Raw genomic sequence first — 20,802 nt, 5'->3', positions numbered from 1 at the left:
CAGTATATTTTGTGGCTTACACAGCACGGTGGCGACAAAGTTAACAAGTTTGATGTGGAATGCCCTGTAATAGCTCTTGGGCGGTGTGCCTTTTATCACCTAGGCTCAGCAGTTTGAGCACCGCCTGCTGTCGCTTAGCGACGGCACTGCTGCTGTGCCTAGAGCTACCGACTGATGGCGCCATGCCCACGGATGGTAATTCGGAGGAGGAGGAGGTGGAGGAGGGGTGGGAGGAGGAGGAGGCATAGTAGGCCTGAAACACCTGGACCGAGGTAGGCCCCGCAATCCTCTGCGTCGGCAGTATATGACCAGCCCCAGGGTCAGACTCGGTCCCAGCCTGCACCAAGTTAAGTGTAGTAGCGTTCTTATAAGTTTGGAATATGGCGGGTGAGGGGAATGTAAACAGATGCGCAAGAAGCGCTGAAATAATATCCGTAAATGGTAAAAGTTTGCCAGTATATTTTGAGGATTACACAGCAGGGTGGCGACAAAGTTAACAAGTTTGTTGTGGAAGCCATGAAAACAACCCAAAATTCTGCCTGACACAGCACGTTTGATAAGGCGGCCATGTATGGAGGCAGTGAACTAGTAGTAGATTAAAGGTGCTGCAGTTAAAACTATGTTAGTTGGTTCTTGGCATGGAGCTGGCGCTCCGCTGCCAGGCGAGCTTTCGCCAATCCAAGCCCCTGTCTCTAGGCTACTCCCCAAACAGCACTTCTAAGAACCTTTTGTATAAGATCAAGTGTAGTAGCGTTCTTATAAGTTTAGGATATGGCGGGTGAGGGGAATGTAAACAGATGCGCAAGAAGCGCTGATATAATATCCGTAAATGGTAAAAGTTTGCCAGTGTATTTTGTGGATAACACAGCAGGGTGGCGACAAAGTTAACAACTTTGATGTGGAATCCATGAAAACAACCCAAATTTCGGCCTGACAAACCTCGTTTGATAAAGGGACGATGTATGGAGGCAGCTATATGGACGACTTTTGGAGGTAGCAATGGAGACAACGTGTGGAGGCTGCTATGGAGACAATTCAATTTGGATAGTGCCTGTATGTGGCAGTCCAAAAAAGTTTTCAAACCAGAGGAGCAGGTAGGTGGCCCTCCAGAAAAATGGAATAGATTGAGTGCCTGTATGTGGCAGTCCAAAAAAGTTTTCAAACCAGAGGAGCAGGTAGGTGGCCCTCCAGAAAAATTGAATAGATTGAGTGCCTGTATGTGGCAGTCCAAATAAGTTTTCAAACCAGAGGAGCAGGTAGGTGGCCCTCCATAAAAATGGAATAGATTGAGTGCCTGTATGTGGCAGTCCAAAAAAGTTTTCAAACCAGAGGAGCAGGTAGGTGGCCCTCCAGAAAAATTGAATAGATTGAGTGCCTGTATGTGGCACTCCCAAAAATTGTTTAAAACAGAGGACCGGGTCGGTGGCCCTCCAGAAAAATTGAATGCATAAAGTACTATAGCTAGAGCCAGTGGGCCCTGTCAAAAAATAGCCAGTTTCCTCTGCTTTACTGTACAAAGAGGAGGAGAAGGAGGAAAATGAGGAGGAGGAGGAGGAGTGGATAAATTATTCAGGTTGAGCTTCCTTCACCTGGTGGAGATTGGAAATTAGGAGAAATCCAGGCTTTATTCATCTTGATAAGCGTCAGCCTGTCAGCGCTGTCAGTCGACAGGCGTGTACGCTTATCGGTGATGATGCCACCAGGTGCACTGAAAACCCGCTCGGACAAGACGCTAGCGGCAGGGCAGGCAAGAACCTCCAAGGCGTACAGCGCCAGTTCGTGCCACATGTCCAGCTTTGAAACCCAGTAGTTGTAGGGAGCTGTGTGATCATTTAGGACGATGGTATGGTCAGTTACGTACTCCCTCACCATCTTTCTGTAAAGATCAGCCCTACTCTGCCGAGACTGGGGACAGGTGACAGTGTCTTGCTGGGGTGACATAAAGCTGGCAAAAGCCTTGTAAAGCGTACCCTTGCCAGTGCTGGACAAGCTGCCTGCTCGCCTACTCTCCCTCGCTACTTGTCCCGCAGAACTACGCACTCTGCCGCTAGCGCTGTCAGAAGGGAAATACTGTTTCAGCTTGTGCACCAGGGCCTGCTGGTATTCATGCATTCTCACACTCCTTTCCTCTCCAGGGATGAGAGTGGAAAGATTTTGCTTGTACCGTGGGTCCAGGAGAGTGAACACCCAGTAATCGGTGCTGGAATAAATTCTTTGAACGCGAGGGTCACGGGATAGGCAGCCTAGCATGAAATCTGCCATATGCGCCAGAGTACCAACGCGTAAGAATTCACTCCCCTCACTGGCCTGACTGTCCATTTCCTCCTCCTCCAACTCCTCCAACTCCTCTTCTTCTGCCCATACACGCTCAACAGTGAAGGACTCAACAATGGTCCCCTCTTGTGTCTCGCCAACATTCTCCTCCTCTTCCTCCTCATCCTCCTCCACCTCCACCTCCTCCGATATGCTCTGAGAAACAGACCTAAGGGTGCTTTGGCTATCAACAAGGGAATCTTCTTCCCCCGTCTCTTGTGAGGAGCGCAAAGCTTCCGACTTCATGCTGACCAGAGAGTTTTTCAACAGGCCAAGCAGCGGGATGGTGAGGCTGATGATGGCGGCATCGCCACTGACCATCTGTGTTGACTCCTCAAAGTTACTCAGCACCTGACAGATATCAGACATCCACGTCCACTCCTCATTGTAGACTTGAGGAAGCTGACCTGACTACCAGTTCTGGTGGAAGTTGACATCTGGCAGTCTACAATCGCTCGGCGCTGCTGGTAAACTCTGGATAACATGGTCAGTGTTGAATTCCACCTCGTGGGCACGTCGCACAACAGTCGGTGAGCGGGCAGTTGGAGGCGGCGCTGCGCTGCCCTGAGAGTGGCAGCATCTGTGCTGGACTTCCTGAAATGCGCACAGATGCGGCGCACCTTCGTGAGCAAATCAGACAGATTGGGGTATGTCTTGAGGAAACGCTGAACTATCATATTTAACACATGGGCCAGGCATGGCACATGTGTCAGTCTGCCGAGTTGCAGAGCCGCCACCAGGTTACAGCCGTTGTCACACACAACCATGCCTGGCTTCAGGTTCAGCGGTGCCAGCCACAGATCAGTCTGCGCCGTGATGCCCTGTAATAGTTCTTGGGCGGTGTGCCTTTTATCGCCTAGGCTCAGCAGTTTGAGCACCGCCTGCTGTCGCTTAGCGACGGCACTGCTGCTGTGCCTAGAGCTACCGACTGATGGCGCCATGCCCACGGATGGTCGTTCGGAGGAGGAGGTGGAGGAGGGGTGGGAGGAGGAGGAGGCATAGTAGGCCTGAAACACCTGGACCGAGGTAGGCCCCGCAATCCTCGGCGTCGGCAGTATATGACCAGCCGCAGGGTCAGACTCGGTCCCAGCCTCCACCAAGTTAACCCAATGTGCCGTCAGCGATATATAGTGGCCCTGCCCGGCAGCACTCGTCCACGTGTCTGTGGTCAGGTGGACCTTGTCAGAAACGGCGTTGGTCAGGGCACGGATTATGTTGTCTGACACGTGCTGGTGCAGGGCTGGGACGGCACATCAGGAAAAGTAGTGGCGGCTGGGGACCGAATACCGAGGGGCGGCCGCCGCCATGAGGCTGCGAAAGGCCTCGGTCTCTACTAGCCTATAGGGCAGCATCTCCAGGCTTAGCAATCTGGAGATGTGCACATTAAGGGCTTGGGCGTGCGGGTGGGTTGCACTATATTTGCGTTTCCGCTCCAGCGTCTGGGGTATGGAGAGCTGAACGCTGGTGGATGCTGTGGAGGATCGTGGAGGCGACGATGGGGTTTTTGTGGCAGGGTCCTGGGCAGGGGGCTGACTATCAGCTGACACAGGGGAAGGAGCAGTGGTGTGCACGGCCGGAGGTGAACGCGCTTGTTGCCACTGAGTGGGGTGTTTAGCATTCATATGCCTGCGCATACTGGTGGTAGTTAAGCTATTAGTAGTGGAACCCCTGCTGATCCTGGTTTGGCAAATGTGGCACACCACAGTCCGTCGGTCATCCGGTGTTTCCTTAAAGAACCTCCAGACTTCTGAAAATCTAGCCCTCGCCGCAGGAGCCCTCGCCACGGGAGCTTCACTAGTTGACACATTTGGCGCTGATGCACCAGCTCTGGCCCTGCCTCTCCCTCTGGCCCCACCACTGCTTCTTCCAACCTGTTCTGGTCGAGGACTCTCCTCCGTCTCAGAAGCACTGTGTTCACCCGGCCTCTCAACCCAGCTTGGGTCTGTCACCTCATCATCCTCCGATCCCTCAGTCTGCTCCCCCCTCGGACTTCCTGCCCTGACAACAACTTCCCCACTGTCTGACAACCGTGTCTCCTCATCGTCGGACACCTCTTTACACACTTCTTCCAGTACGTCAACAAGGTCATCATCACCCACAGACTGCGACTGGTGGAAAACCTGGGCATCGGAAAATTGCTCATCAGCAACCGGACAAGTGGTTTGTGACTGTGGGAAGGGTCCAGAAAACAGTTCCTCAGAGTATGCCGGTTCAAATGGCAAATTTTGCTGGGAGGGGGCAGACTGGGGGGGAGGAGGCTGAGGTGCAGGAGCAGGAGGAGTGCCGATTTCGGTGACATGGGTGGACTGCGTGGAAGACTGACTGGTGGACAAATTGCTCGAAGCATTGTCGGCAATCCACGACATCACCTGTTCGCACTGTTCTGGCCTCAACAGTGCTCTACCACGAGTCCCAGTAACTTCAGACATGAACCTAGGGAGTGTAGCTCTGCGGCGTTCCCCTGCTCCCTCATAAGCAGGTGGTGTCTCACCCCGCCCAGGACCATGGCCTCTGACCCCTGCAGTAGTTGGACGCCCACGTCCCCGCCCTCGTCCTCTACCCCTAGCCCTCGGGTTAAACATTTTGAAAATGAGAGTTATAACTTTAATTTTTTTTTTAACTTTTTTTTGTGTTTTTTTTTTTTTTTGTGTGTTTTTTAGTTTTTAAAACCAAACGATGCTATCCTATTGCTATGGCAATTTTCTAGCCAAGTATGAAAGCACACTGCTATGCCAGATGAGATGACGCTGAGTTATTAAAAAAATAAACGTAAAATAAAAAAGGAAATGGCAGACTGTGCCTAATTGAAATCCAACCCCGGGCCCTAATAAATTTTCCCACTTCGGTCTTTGCGATGGATATGTGCGTCACTAAGCGCAAAACACAGTGGTCGCAAGTCTCACTCCAAATTGCTCACAATTTGCTAGTAGATGCACTGCAGCAACTACAGCCACCAGCATATCAACCAGAAATCAAATATATATAACGCTACTGTAGGCGTAAGTAAGCCGTTTGGATTCTCCTATGGCTATTTTCTAGCCAAGTATTAAAGCACACTACTATGCCAGATGAGATGACGCTGAGTTATGAAAAAAATAAACGTAAAATAAAAAAGGAAATGGCAGACTGTGCCTAATTGAAATCCAACCCCGGGCCCTAATAAATTTTCCCACTTCGGTCTTTGCGATGGATATGTGCGTCACTAAGCGCAAAACACAGTGGTCGCAAGTCTCACTCCAAATTGCTCACAATTTGCTAGTAGATGCACTGCAGCAACTACAGCCACCAGCATATCAACCAGAAATCAAATATATATAACGCTACTGTAGGCGTAAGTAAGCCGTTTGGATTCTCCTATGGCTATTTTCTAGCCAAGTATTAAAGCACACTACTATGCCAGATGAGATGACGCTGAGTTATGAAAAAAATAAACGTAAAATAAAAAAGGAAATGGCAGACTGTGCCTAATTGAAATCCAACCCCGGGCCCTAATAAATTTTCCCACTTCGGTCTTTGCGATGGATATGTGCGTCACTAAGCGCAAAACACAGTGGTCGCAAGTCTCACTCCAAATTGCTCACAATTTGCTAGTAGATGCACTGCAGCAACTACAGCCACCAGCAGATCAACCAGAAATCAAATATATATAACGCTACTGTAGGCGTAAGTAAGCCGTTTGGATTCTCCTATGGCTATTTTCTAGCCAAGTATTAAAGCACACTACTATGCCAGATGAGATGACGCTGAGTTATGAAAAAAATAAACGTAAAATAAAAAAGGAAATGGCAGACTGTGCCTAATTGAAATACAACCCCGGGCCCTAATAAATTTTCCCACTTCGGTCTTTGCGATGGATATGTGCGTCACTAAGCGCAAAACACAGTGGTCGCAAGTCTCACTCCAAATTGCTCACAATTTGCTAGTAGATGCACTGCAGCAACTACAGCCACCAGCAGATCAACCAGAAATCAAATATATATAACGCTACTGTAGGCGTAAGTAAGCCGTTTGGATTCTCCTATGGCTATTTTCTAGCCAAGTATTAAAGCACACTACTATGCCAGATGAGATGACGCTGAGTTATGAAAAAAATAAACGTAAAATAAAAAAGGAAATGGCAGACTGTGCCTAATTGAAATACAACCCCGGGCCCTAATAAATTTTCCCACTTCGGTCTTTGCGATGGATATGTGCGTCACTAAGCGCAAAACACAGTGGTCGCAAGTCTCACTCCAAATTGCTCACAATTTGCTAGTAGAAGCACTGCAGCAACTACAGCCACCAGCAGATCAACCAGAAATCAAATATATATAACGCTACTGTAGGCGTAAGTAAGCCGTTTGGATTCTCCTATGGCTATTTTCTAGCCAAGTATTAAAGCACACTACTATGCAAGATGAGATGACACTGAGTTATTAAAAAAATAAACGTAAAATAAAAAGAAACTGGCAGACTGTGCCTAATTGAAATCAAACCCCTAATAAATTTTCCCACTTTGGTGTTTGAGGTGGATATGTGTGTCACTAAGAGCTAAACACAACGGTAGCAAGTCCCCCTGCAAATTCCTCACAATATGGTACTAGCTGCACTACTAGTGCCAGCAAGCCCAGCCACAAGCAAATAAAAAAAAAAAGTATAACGTTATTGTAGCCCTAAGAAGGGCTGTTGGGTTGTTGTAGAATCACCTGATCTGGCCAGCCAACCACTGCTATCGACGTGTAAGGGTACCACGTCATGCTGGGTGGAGTGCAGAGTCTCCTGGCTTGTGATTGGCTCTGTTTCTGGCCGCCAAAAAGCAAAACGGTGGGAGCTGCCATTTTCTCGAGCGGGCGAAATAGTCGTCCGAGCAACGAGCAGTTACGAGTACGCTAATGCTCGATCGAGCATCAAGCTCGGACGAGTATGTTCGCTCATCTCTAGTCTCCACCCACCTACAAATTGGCCTTCATTGGCAAAGAACTCTTACTTCCAACCCTAGCACTTAAGCTATACTACTGTGCCAGATACACTTACCACTATTATATTTGTTTATATATAGATAGGTTACAGTGCAGATTAATATACTTTGAAGCAACAAATATGTGTACCACATATGTCCCATGTGCATACAGAATTTATACATACCCAGGAATAATTTAGAATAGGAATGAAATTCAAGCAAGATTTACTAGATGGTAGCATTTTAATTTAGTTTTATGTTATCTCCCTATTAGGTCTTTTTTAAAATTACTTATGTAATGTTTCGATATGTGTCCTGTTAGTCAATGTTGCTTTACCATTTGTAATACATGTAAGATTTTTCATTCTATGTAATATCCTCAGAAGAATCATGACTTATGTTATTATATATACAGTATATTAGTCATTGGCTCTAAATTTATGAAATAATTAATTTTCAATTATAGCATGGAATGCCTCTGGGGCATTTATGTGCTATGGGCATGTGTGGGCTGCCATCTTGGGATGGATCATTGCCACCCGTGACGTCATCAGGGGGTAACAATCTGTTTCTATGACAGCCATGAATCTCCCAGGCTTGCCATTCAGCACAATATGTAACCTTGTGCAGTTGCACATGGTTATAGATCAGTAGTTAAATCCCCATATGTTAATATAGATAAAAATACAGTAAAAAAATAAATAAAAAAAATAAAACATTTAAAAAAACCTAAAAGCTCAAATCACCCCCTTTTCTTAAAATTGATATAAAAAAATAAAATTATAAACATGTTAGGTATCCTCATGTCCCAAAATATTTGATCTATCAAAATCTAAAAACAGCTAATGACAGCCAAACCAGTATATATATTCCAGAAGGAATAGATTCCCAACTGTATACAATATAAGAACTGAATGTCAGGAATGGAACCGCGGTCACAATGGGAAATCTCAATCTCAGACACAGTGTTCTCGGAGGCACAAGGCACGAAGATCCGGCAAGGTGTGCAGGAAGAGGCAGTCTTATATGCGCTTTATGAAAATGGCCAGCGCCAAATAACGGCCCTCTGGCCTTTTAAATCTAGAGAAGCCGGTGTGCGCATTCCCTAGGAGTCGGGAACGCGCGCACGGTGGAGGAAGACGAGACAGGAGCCGGGAAGGTAAGGCGCGCAGGTGACGTGCCAGCAGGGGCAGAGGGGCACGGGACCACCCGTGACAGGAAGTAGCTGCACTCCAGTCTGTAATAGAAAAAATATATTCACCCAATTTATTCAATCAATGATAAAGACGCATGTAGAGTCAAAACATCGCTGCTATGCCATTGGGTGAATAAAGGAATATATTCTATTATATACTGGAGTGTTGCTACCACCTCTATGTATTTATTCCCAATTGTAGACAGTACTACAGCACTGATACTGGTAGAAAAAAGATTTATTGTTTTCCTTGTCCCATCTTGGAAAACATAATTTCCTAGACTCCCCTAGTGGAGCCAGTAGCTATAAGTCTCCATATGCTTGTAAGGCAGCCTTCATTGGCAAAGTCTCCCTAAGAAGAAGCCTTACTTCCCCACCCTAGCAAAAACCCTCCCACTCAGCTAAAGCAGTTCCCTACACTGTACTGAAGAGACACAATGATGTTGAAACAGTGCTGTTTACAGTAAAGCCTGGCTAACTTGCCAAGAGGTCTGTTCTCTAATTTAGGTTTTAGAAGTAACAATTCTGTAACGCATGTTCTGTAACAATTATGGGGACCAGTCAATAAAAATGACATAATCATTGGGGGTAATGAGGTGAGCAATCAATGTTATTAAGGAAATGGTTGGACTAGAATGCAATGGCAGATTACAAAATCTGGGGTTATGTAGTCTAGAAAAAAGACGGCAAACTCATTACTATTGAATTCATCATTGAAATAGATAAAGATTTATTTATAACAGTGGCCAAGACAAGGGGGCATCCTCTATGCCCAGAGGAAAGGCGGTTCTACCATTACCACATCATTGCAACTTTCAAATTCTCTGCAACAGGATTTTGTAATGGCTGATAATTTGAACATGTTCAAAAAGGGCCCTTGATGGCTTTCTTGGGAAAAAAAATTCTCATGTTATTGGAAATATAAAAATTTGTTAATATGATGTTGATTCAGGGAGTTATTCTGACTGCCATATTTGGCATATTTATCCCTAATTTGCGCCAGTCGGCATCAACCTCAAAGGGTTTTTTCTTGCCATCCTCTGGACACTGTATGATTTATTGGATTAAGATGCTTTGTTCATGGTATATAAAGCAGAGTATTGCATAAACCATAGGGGATGTGGTTTGAGCATGGCTGAGTGAGACTGTTTGAGTTGGCAGCATCATTTAACCGGCTTACCCTACTGTAATTGGACATCGGAGTGTTCCTTTCTGTCGACCCTTATTGGAAGGGTTGGGAAAGTGAAACTTGCTTTGACAAGAGCCTACACAAATGGGTTATCCTGTAGGTTCCAGACCCTGGAAAGCCTAAGATTGGCGTTCTAGAGTAAGGTCCCTGCAGAGACTCTGCAACTACCTCGCAAAGATTTGCTATGTTTGGGTAAGAACGGGAGTGGTCAGAAGTGAGGCACCATGCAGGAAAAAAGCTGTTTCTATGAATAGTACTCTCAAAATATTTTTCTATGACAAATGCCATAAGACAGGAGTACTCACTGTCACCCATTTGTATTCTCACTCTTTAGCCATTGCTATGAACACTTAGGATTTATCTGGATATGAAAGGTGTAAATAGTAGGTAAGGTTGGGAAAAGACACAGGTCCATCAAGTGCAACCTATAAGAATAAACAAATGTTTTTTCCACCCATAACATGGAATATTTTTGGTATCAAGAACGGCATCCAGACACCTCTTCAACATCTACAAAGTATCATCCATAACAACCTCCTGGAGCAGAGAGTTCCTTTTTACAGTCTCATAGCTTTTACAGTAAACAATCCCTGTCTATGGTAAATCCAACTCTCTTCTAGGCAAAGAGGTTGCCATTTTGTCTTTGCCACAGGCCTAAGTATAAAAGGATCTTTGGAGAGATCCCTGTACTGCCCAATCAAATATTTGTACTTTATAATAAAGTCTCCTCTTAGCTGTCTTTTTCAAGGCTGAATAACCCCAAGATTTGTAGTCATTATATTCTAGTCCCCCTATTCCCTTAACCCCTTAACAACGTGTGACAAAATATTACATCACACGTCGTCTGGCAATGTTTGGAGAGGGCTCATGGGCTGAGCCCAACCTATACTAGGAGGGTAACATCCGCAATAGGTGCTAGCACTGATCGTGGGTGTTTACATTAAGATTGCAGCTTTGCCGGCAATTTGCACATGGTAATGAATGATTAGGAAAATCCTCATATACTGCCATACTGTAGTATGGCAGTATATTGTAGGTTCAATCAGACAACCTTGGGTTAAAGTACCCTAGGGAGTCGGAGAAAATAGTAAAAAAAAAACCTATTTTTTAAAAAGTAAAAAATTCTAATCATCCCCTTTCCCTAGAAGTGATATAAATAAACAGTAAAAACCATAATAATCAGTAAAAATGTCCGATCTATCAAAATATAATAATGATTATTCCTGCCATTTTACACTGCAACAAAAAATAACGGCCAAAGTCCAAAATGCTACTTTTGTGCCATTTTGCAAAATGTAAAAAATAATATATAAATAATAAAAAGTGATCAAAAGTCTGTACAATCCTTAAAATTGAAGCATTGAAAATGTCATCTCATTTTGCAAAAAAATTACACCTTACACAGCTCTGTACACCGAAGTATGAAAAAATTAAAATGAAGAATTTTTTTTCGTACAGGAGGTTTTAATTTTTGTAAATCTATAAAAACATAATAAAACCTATTTACATTTTTTTCACAAATTTCACTGCATTTGGATTTTTTTTCCCACTTCCCAGTACATGATATGGAATATTAAATCAATATGTCACTATGGAGTGCAATATGTTACGCATAAACCTAGCCCTTACACAGCTCTTTACATGGTTTTTGAAAGTGGGGAGTGAAAAATGAAAATGCAAAATCAAAAAAAGGGCCTGGTCGTTAAGGTGTTAATAATCTTGGTTTCTCTCCTCTGCATCGGTTCCAGTTCTACTATGTGCTTTTTATACACTGATGTCCTTGGCATTAAATATTAACCTACCTGCTCCCCTAATATGTAGTTTGAGGGACACCTTCCCTCTCCAGTGGTCTATTCACTACTTGGTCACTTGTCTAACTTCTTTACCATTGCATCTCTACTTATCGCTAATTATCTTAACGATTACCGCTTCCACAAGCAATTAGAGAAAATATATCTTCTTGGTCTAGAACAGTGGTGGCGAACCTATGGCACGTGTGCCAAAGGTGCCACTCAGAGCCCTTTTTGTGGGCACACAGGCCATTACCAGAGAGGACTCCAGGTATCTTCCAGCAGTCCCAGATATCCCATGATTTGCTGTGCACAGAGCTATTTTAAAGTGACAGCTCTACCTGGGACTACTGGAGGAGTGGGAAGGTGTGGACAGATCTGGATTATCATTGTAGCTCCTGCCCTGACAATTCTTCCTGTTTATGGGACCCTAGAGGGAAGCTACAATGATCATCCAAATTTCTTCTATTTTCTGCTTTATTGGTGTCCTCAGAGTGCAGATATGAAAGTGAGCTGTGACAGAACAGGGAGTATAAATCATGAATTCTGTGCTGGCACTAAGCGATAAATAAGTGGGTCTTGGTTGTAGTTTGAGCACCCGGTCTCTAAAAGGTTCACCATCGCTGGTCTAGAATCATGCACACTTACTTTGGTGATGTGCTATTATCAAGATGAACCTACCTTCTAGAATTCTTTATATCTTCCAAACCATACTATTACAAGCGGGCAAGTCTTTTTTTTACTGTTAATTCATTGTTTAGATAATTTGGAAGTAAAAACCTAATTGGGTATATTACATAGTCATAAAAATAGCGGGGGCCTCCATCTCAGATATTTATTTTTACCCTATCACAACCTATTTGTAGAAAGTGCTAGTCATAGATACTCCGAAGTTTAATTGAATGGGGTATGGATGTCCCTTGCTGAGCTGGAAGGACAACAGGACCCTTGTCCTTTGGGTTTTTGCTGTTTTTGACAGTTATAACTTTTTTTAACTCATTCCCACATCCTTGACATTAAAGTCTCTCACTGCATTTGAAAAAATGTGTATAGGACAAGGTCATATCACTCACCCTATCCACTATATGAACACTATTACTTTCACCGTCTGACCAAAAAGTCCTTGGTTTGTGGAAATATGGAAATCAGAGCTTCACCTTCACCAAGCTTGGAATATCTTACATTCAATTCACACTTTATCTATATCTATCCATACGCAATAAACAGGTTATAAGGTATTATCAAGGTGGTACCTTGTAATGTTTCCAGAGATACCATCTACCTGTTGGAGATGCCGCTTAAATGATGGTACCTTTTGATTCAAACATGATTCCAACTGGAGAGTGGTATGTTACTGCAACTTTAATAAATGTCACTAATCTTTATAATCCAGCATTTTTGTTACTTCAAATATCTTCTATTCGATTAAAGAAGTACAGATCCTTCCTTCTTATTAAATTGACAAGGACAGCTTGTGTTCCATTATTTTGGAAGAAGCAGAATCCCCCATCGCTCAAAGAGTGGGTTTTTCTATACCATAGACAAATTAAATTGCCCCATACTTGGTATCCCTGGAAACAATTCCAACAATTCGGGGACATTATGTTGACATTTTGCACATTGATTGTAACCCCCTTGGGAATTTTTTTTTCCTCCGTACCCTCCTTTCGGGCTGAGCCTTCTCCATTCAAGGAAAATGACTGCTGGCATCATCATCTTTCTTTCTTTCATTCCATGAACAAATGTGTCCTGAATAGGTGGTGTGAGACACTGAAGGGGTTAACTGTGGATGGGCGGTATGTTTCCCCTAGGTTTTGCTATTATGCAAGGCCTTAGTGCTGAGGTTGGGTGTCCAGCACCTTGGACACAGGTGATGGGAGCAGCCCAATCAGTCTTTTTTTTAAACCGCTCAGCAGGGCTGGAAGTGTTGTCTCTCTCTGGAAGGAGGCTGTAGAGCACACAGCCCTGACCTTTGTGCCTGGAGCAGCCAAGTGATTTTGTATAGTGGTGAGTTAGTGAACACCTGTATAGTTAGCACCCTGACGGGTAGGATTTTTGTTTATTTAATGCCTGAGTGTAAAGGCTGTTTTATTTTGCTGCTACAATAAACGGAGGCGAGACCTGTTTTGGACTGTACCTTGGTGTCACTGTCTTGAACTGCATCACAGCACCCCGCTACCACGGTCTCTACTGGGCCAAATCTCCCACATATGGTGCTTCGGATTGCGGGCAGTTCAAAAAAGACATACACCTGAAAGGCTCGCTACATCCTGCAACATTGCATGGCCTGGGTGAAAGCAGCAGGCAAATTGCAGGATAAAGCCAAGATGGAGGACTTTATTAAATACCTGCAAGAGGAGGCCAGAGCTAATCGGCAGCAGCAGCAGGAAGAGTCCCAGGCTAATCGACAGCTGCAGCAAGCCATGCTCCAGCAACAGCAGGCAGAGTCCCGAGCCATGCTACAGCAACAGCAGGAAGAGTCCCGAGCCATGTTCCAGCTGATGATGGAAAAGTTTTCTGGCGTTATGGCAGCACCGCAAGCGACGACTACTGAGGGGTCCCATACTGGTTTGCAAGGGTACCCGGTTGTCCAGCATTCCGCACGGGCTGCAGTGCAGAAGGCTTTACAAAAGATGACGGCGACCGACGACGTGGAGGCGTATCTCACTGTGTTCGAGCGAGTAGCTGAGCGAGAGGAGTTACCAGCTGAGCAGTGGGCAGATGTCCTGGCGCCGTTCCTGACAGGCGAATCGCAGAAGGCCTACTACGACCTGAGTGAAACGGAGGCCCGTGAGTACCCCCAGCTAAAGGCGGAGATTCTGGCTCGTCTTGGGGTCACCGTTCAAGTTCGTTCCAGCCGGGTCCACCAGTGGGCATACTCTGAAAAACTACCCCCGCGCTCCCAAATGCATGACCTGATCCATCTTGTCCGGAAGTGGCTACAACCCGATGACTGCACCCCAGCACAGATGGTCGAGAGAGTGGTTCTTGACAAGTTCACCCGTTCTCTGCCCTCTCAGCTCCAGCGGTGGGTTGGACAGGCCGGTCCCACAAATGCTGAGGAACTTGTGTCCCTAGTAGAGAGATATCGGGCTACGGAGGATCTTCTACTTATCCCTCCCACACAAAGCAGTGCCAGTGACAAGGCCATTAAACCATCTGGTAGGACTGCTACTGCAGAAAAAGGGAAACAGGTCAGGTTGGGAGGGGGTACACTGGGGGGCTTGGATACACAGAAACCCAGTGAGGCTCGTGACAGAGGTCATAGCCGTATCCAGTGCTGGCGATGCCATGAAATGGGCCATATTGCTGCCAACTGTCCCCTGTCAGTGGAGCCAATGGACTGCAACCAGACCCGGCGAATGTCACTGTTTGCCCGGCCGGTTCTGGCTGCCAAGTCAGTCACGGATGCAGAACCCCAAGTGTGTATGGTCACAATCGGTGGTCACACGGTGGAAGCCTTGCTAGACTCAGGGAGTCTGGTTACCCTGGTGCGGGGAACTTTGGTTGATCCTGGACTGTACAGTGGGCGTAAAGTTGGAGTGTTGTGTATACATGGGGACACTCGCGAATATCCCACTGCTGTCATCAACCTACATACACCTTGTGGTACTATTACCCATGAAGTGGGGGTGGTGGGGACCCTGTTTCATGAGGCTATTATCGGCAGAGACTTACCGGTGTTTTGGGAGCTCTGGAGACGAAGACCCACCTCAGGTGCTGTTGCAGATAATGGACGTCAGGTATGTCCGGCCTTGGCCCCTGAACCCTTTGAGGCCGATGTACCCACGCCAGCAGTAGGGGTGACCCCATGTGATGAATTCGCTCCCCTAGAGGTCCTAGCTGGTGAGGTCGAGGGCCACAAGGAGGTGGCCGACATGCCGGACCTTGAGTTTTCCCGTGAGAATTTTGGGGCTGCACAGCTACAGGACCCTACCTTGTTTAAAGCACGGGAGAATGTTAAGGTGATAAATGGGGTACTCCAAATACCAGGGGCTGACAAAATATACCCCCGAATGGTGATTGTTGGGGAGCTGTTATACAGGGTCGACCAGATACGGGGTGAGGAGGTTGAGCAACTTGTAGTACCCCAATCTCACCGTAGGCTGGTGCTAGAGTTGGCACACAAACATGTGCTGGGAGGGCACTTAGGTGCTGAGAAGACCCGGGAGAGGATCCTGCAGAGATTTTTCTGGCCCGGGGTGTGGGAGGAGATAAACCGGTATTGTAGCTCCTGCCCTGAGTGTCAACTTACTGCCCCGGTGTCCCACTTCAGGAGTCCTTTGGTCCCGCTACCAATCATAGAGGTGCCATTTGAATGGATTGCAATGGATCTGGTTGGCCCCATAGTCAAATCCTCAAGGGGGCACTAATACATCCTGGTTATCCTGGACTACGCTACGCGGTATCCCGAGGCGATTCCATTAAGGAACACCTCCTCCAAAAATATTGCTAGGGAGCTGTTCCAGGTAGTCTCACGCACAGGCCTCCCCAAGGAAATCTTGACTGAGCAGGGTACCCCATTCATGTCTAGGGTAATGAAGGAGATGTGTAAGTTACTGCAGGTTAAACAGCTCCGCACCTCTGTGTATCATCCTCAGACAGATGGCCTAGTCGAGAGGTTTAACAAGACCTTGAAGGGGATGCTAAAGAGGGTGGTCAGCAAGGATGGGAAGGACTGGGATTGTTTGTTGCCCTATTTGATGTTTGCCATACGTGAAGTTCCCCAGTCCTCCACGGGTTTCTCACCCTTTGAGCTGTTATATGGCCGTTCCCCACGTGGGCTTTTGGATATAGCCAAGGAGACCTGGGAACAGGAGAGGACCCCCCACCGTAGTGTGATAGAACACGTCTCCCTTATGCAGGACCGCATAGCGGCGGTAATGCCCCTTGTAAAGGAGCACATGACAAGGGCACAAGAGGCCCAGTCTAGGGTCTACAATAGGTCAGCCAGACTCAGGACCTTTAACCCAGGCGACAGAGTGCTAGTTCTGGTGCCCACCGTTGAGAGCAAGTTCTTGGCAAAACGGCAAGGACCATATGAGGTCATGGAGAAAGTGGGGGAGGTTAACTACAAGGTATCTCAGCCGGGGAGGAGGAAACCCGAACAGATATACCACGTGAACCTCCTAAAGCCATGGAGGGAAAGGGAGTCCCTGATGGCCGTGGGAGTAGAAAAAGCGTCTGTCCCCAAGAAGGGGACACCGGAGGTAGGTGTACCCGATGCCAAGGTGCCTGAAGTACAGATCTCGGAGTCCCTCTCCAGGGCCCAGATTCAGGAAGCGAAGGAGTTTGTGCTCCGAAATGTGGATGTGTTCTCTAAGTTACCGGGACGTACTTCAGTCATCAAGCATGATATCATAACCGAACCCCACATCCGGGTACACCAAAAACCCTACCGGGTCCCCGAAGCACGCCGGCTTGCCATATCCAAAGAAGTCAGGCAGATGTTAGACCTGGGGGTTATCGAGGAGTCTAAAAGTGACTGGTCGAGTCCTATTGTGTTGATTCCCAAACCTGATGGTTCCCTACGGTTCTGCAATGATTTTAGGAAGTTGAACGAGGTGTCCAAATTTGATTCTTATCCCATGCCCAGGGTTGACGAGTTGATAGAACGACTTGGACAGGCTAGGTTCTTCTCCACCCTTGACCTGACGAAAGGGTATTGGCAGGTACCCCTTACTGACAGGGCCAAAGAGAAGACCGCTTTTGTTACCCCTGACGGGCTTTTTCAGTACGTGGTACTCCCCTTTGGGCTACATGGGGCTCCCGCCACATTCCAGAGGTTAATGGATCTCGTGCTAAAACCTCACCGGAGATATGCCTCGGCCTATCTGGATGACATCATAGTTTATAGTAACGATTGGGAGAGTCACCTGGCCAAGGTGCAAGCAGTGGTAGACTCCCTGAGGGCAGCAGGGTTGACAGCGAACCCCCAAAAATGTGCTCTGGGTCTGGAAGAGGCCTGTTACCTGGGGTACGGTATTGGGCGAGGTGTCATCAAACCCCAAGTAAATAAAGTGGAGGCGATCCAGCAGTGGCCACGACCTATGAGCAAGAAGCAAGTGAGGGCTTTCCTAGGCATAGTGGGCTATTATCGCCGATTTATCCCCGATTTTGCTACCATAGCGGCACCCCTGACTGACCTGACCAAGGGTAGCAGGGCGGTGATGGTAAAGTGGAGTGAAGAGGCTGAGGGGGCGTTTCAGCGACTTAAGACGGTTTTGTGCGAGGGACCGGTACTGGTCACCCCTGACTTCACCAAGACCTTTATTGTGCAGACTGACGCTTCTGACGTGGGCTTAGGGGCTGTCCTGTCCCAAGTAGTGGACGGTGAGGAACATCCCGTGACATTCCTGAGCCGCAAGCTCACACCCCCTGAGAAGAACTATAGTATAGTTGAGAGGGAGTGCTTGGCGATAAAATGGGCTCTGGAATCCCTGAGATACTACTTGATAGGGCGACAGTTTACACTGGTGACCGATCACTCTCCCCTCACCTGGATGAGTCAGGCCAAAGAGAGGAACGCCAGGGTCACAAGGTGGTTCCTAATGTTGCAGAATTTCAAATTCACAGTAGAACATCGAGCAGGAAAGCTGCATGGGAATGCCGATGCCCTGTCTCGTACCCACTGTCTGATGGCCAAAAGTGTTCGCCCCCACAGGGTCAAACAGAGGGGGAGGGTATGTGAGACACTGAAGGGGTTAACTGTGGATGGGCGGTATGTTTCCCCTAGGTTTTGCTATTATGCAAGGCCTTAGTGCTGAGGTTGGGTGTCCAGCACCTTGGACACAGGTGATGGGAGCAGCCCAATCAGTCTTTTTTTTAAACCGCTCAGCAGGGCTGGAAGTGTTGTCTCTCTCTGGAAGGAGGCTGTAGAGCACGAAAGCCCTGACCTCTGTGCCTGGAGCAGCCAAGTGATTTTGTATAGTGGTGAGTTAGTGAACACCTGTATAGTTAGCACCCTGACGGGTAGGATTTTTGTTTATTTAATGCCTGAATGTAAAGGCTGTTTTATTTTGCTGCTACAATAAACGCAGGCGAGACCTGTTTTGGACTGTACCTTGGTGTCACTGTCTTGAACTGCATCACAGCACCCCGCTACCACGGTCTCTACTGGGCCAAATCTCCCACAGTGGTCAACCTAGCATGACCTCATTGTGGGGTGGAAATCTGTTTCTATGAAGCTTCTTTGGGTGAGCACGAGGCAGGAGCTAATAAAGATGCACTTTATTGGCAATATACTGTAATACATTTGTATTAAAGTATTTTGTATGAGTGATCCACAGCTCAAGTACCCAAATGGACCGAAAAAAAATTGGAATAAACAATAAAAAGTTACAGAAAAAAAAAAACAAAAATGTGAAAATCTAATTAATAAACAAGCAGGGTATCCCCACATCCCAAAATGGCTATCTATTAAAATATAAAAATGTATCCTATTTGGTGAATACTACAAAAGATAAAATGCCCAAATTACCAAGACGCTGTTTTTTTGCACTTGCAAAAATTTGAATAAAAGAATTAGCAAAAGTTCATACAATTCCCAAAATAAAAAAAAATAAAAAGGTCTAGAAAAATAACAAACCATCTAGCAATTTGGCATTTCCCTGATTATATTGAAGCAAAAATAGGATGTGTGATTTATGTTTTTTTTTTTTTTGAAGATGTGTAGTTTAAAATTAATATTGCAGATACTTTACTGGTAGTTGACATATTTTGAAAAGTAAACTGGTTTTTAAAGTTATGATTATGCATCAATTTTTTTATTTTTATTATGTGGGAAGTGAAAGGAAATGGCTAATTTCTTGCCCCACGGGCATTTTTCTAAAAACAACAGAGGATTGTTTAACCAGACTTCCTCTCCTTTAGTAATGCACCTGAAGGAGCAAGAAATAACAGTGAAAAGAGGGTTTCAGGATGATGACAAGTGAACATCCTAAATTAATCATATGGCTGAGATAGTATTTTATCACATATGGTAGGAGTGCGATACAAATCATGATTTCTCTTATGGAATGGCTGGGAGTTACTGCATGCCTCACACCTGTCCTGTGATAATGAATGCTTAAAGGGGCTCAAAGTAAAGCTCGGCAATGTCTGTCAGCTCCTAGAGATGTATGGAGCAGAACGGTCATGTACGGCCGTCTGCTCCTTTACTCTCTGAGAGCAACGAGTGGTCCCACTGAGGTAACTTTGATCTGTGGGTATCTCATCACTCAGACCCCCACCAGTCAGCATGTTAGGCCCTATCCTGTGGACAGCGCCTAACTTTGATTCAAGGAAAAACATGTGTTGCCACTGCTGCTTTAGCTTGGGGGGAGGGGAGAGGGGGTAGTATCCAAGGGCAGCTATCTTGTTTCTAATAACATAGCACAGCGGAGCACATATTGGAGCACGGGTGTACCCACAATGCGCAACATGGATCGCGGGGTCACCCGTGACGAAGGACGGACAGGCCGGGGCCGCGCCACAGGGAGGAACACGGGTGCACCCATGATCCGATACATGGATCGAGGGGTCACCCATGACAGTACCCCCCCACCTTTAGGGCCCCTCTTCTCCTCTTCTTCAGCCCGCTCTTCTTCTTTCTCCGCCTCCTCCAATCTTTCTTGGTGATGAGACACCTGAGGAGGAGCAGACTGGACAAACCATGTGGCGCTCGGACCTGGTATGGAACAAGCCAAGGGCATCTTGAGGATGTCTTGAACGTCTTTTGGCCGCAGGCTGGGGCGACTTTTGGGAAGCCGCAGGCTGGAGCAAATCTTGGAAAGCTGCAGGCTGGAGCAACTCTTGGGAAGCCGCAGGCTGTAGCGACTCTTGGGGAGTCGCAGGCTGAAGCGACTCTTGGGAAGCCGCAGGCTGGAGTGACTCTTGGGAAGCTGCAGGCTGAAGCGACTCTTGGGGAGCCGCAGGCTGGAGCGACTCTTGGGAAGCCGCAGGCTGGAGCAACTCTTGGGAAGCCGCAGGCTGGAGCAACTCTTGGGTAGCTGCAGGCTGGAGTGACTCTTGGGGAGCTGCTGGAGCAGCACTGGGAAGATGCGAAGGCTGGGGCGCCGCTGGAGCAGCACTGGGTAGCTGCAGAGGCTGGGGCGCCACTGAAGCAGCACTGGGAAGCTATGGAGGTACTGGAGTGGCTTGTGGGAAAGCGGGAGCAGCTCTGGCAAGCTGCAGAGACACTGGAGCAGCTTGTGGGAAAGCCAGAGCAGCTCTGGGAAGCTGCTAAGACACTGAAGCGGTTTGAGGGAAAGTCGGAGCAATTCTGGGAAGCTGCGGAGACACTGGAGTGGCTTGTGGGAAAGCTGGAGCAGCTCTGGCAAGCTGCGGAGGCTGGGGTGCTGCTGGAGCAGCATTGGGAGGCTGAGGAGGCTGTGGC

The sequence above is a fragment of the Engystomops pustulosus genome, chromosome 1 (genome assembly GCF_040894005.1).
Source record: "Engystomops pustulosus chromosome 1, aEngPut4.maternal, whole genome shotgun sequence".
Classification (NCBI taxonomy): domain Eukaryota; kingdom Metazoa; phylum Chordata; class Amphibia; order Anura; family Leptodactylidae; genus Engystomops; species Engystomops pustulosus.
Note: the sequence above shows the minus strand (reverse complement) of the source record.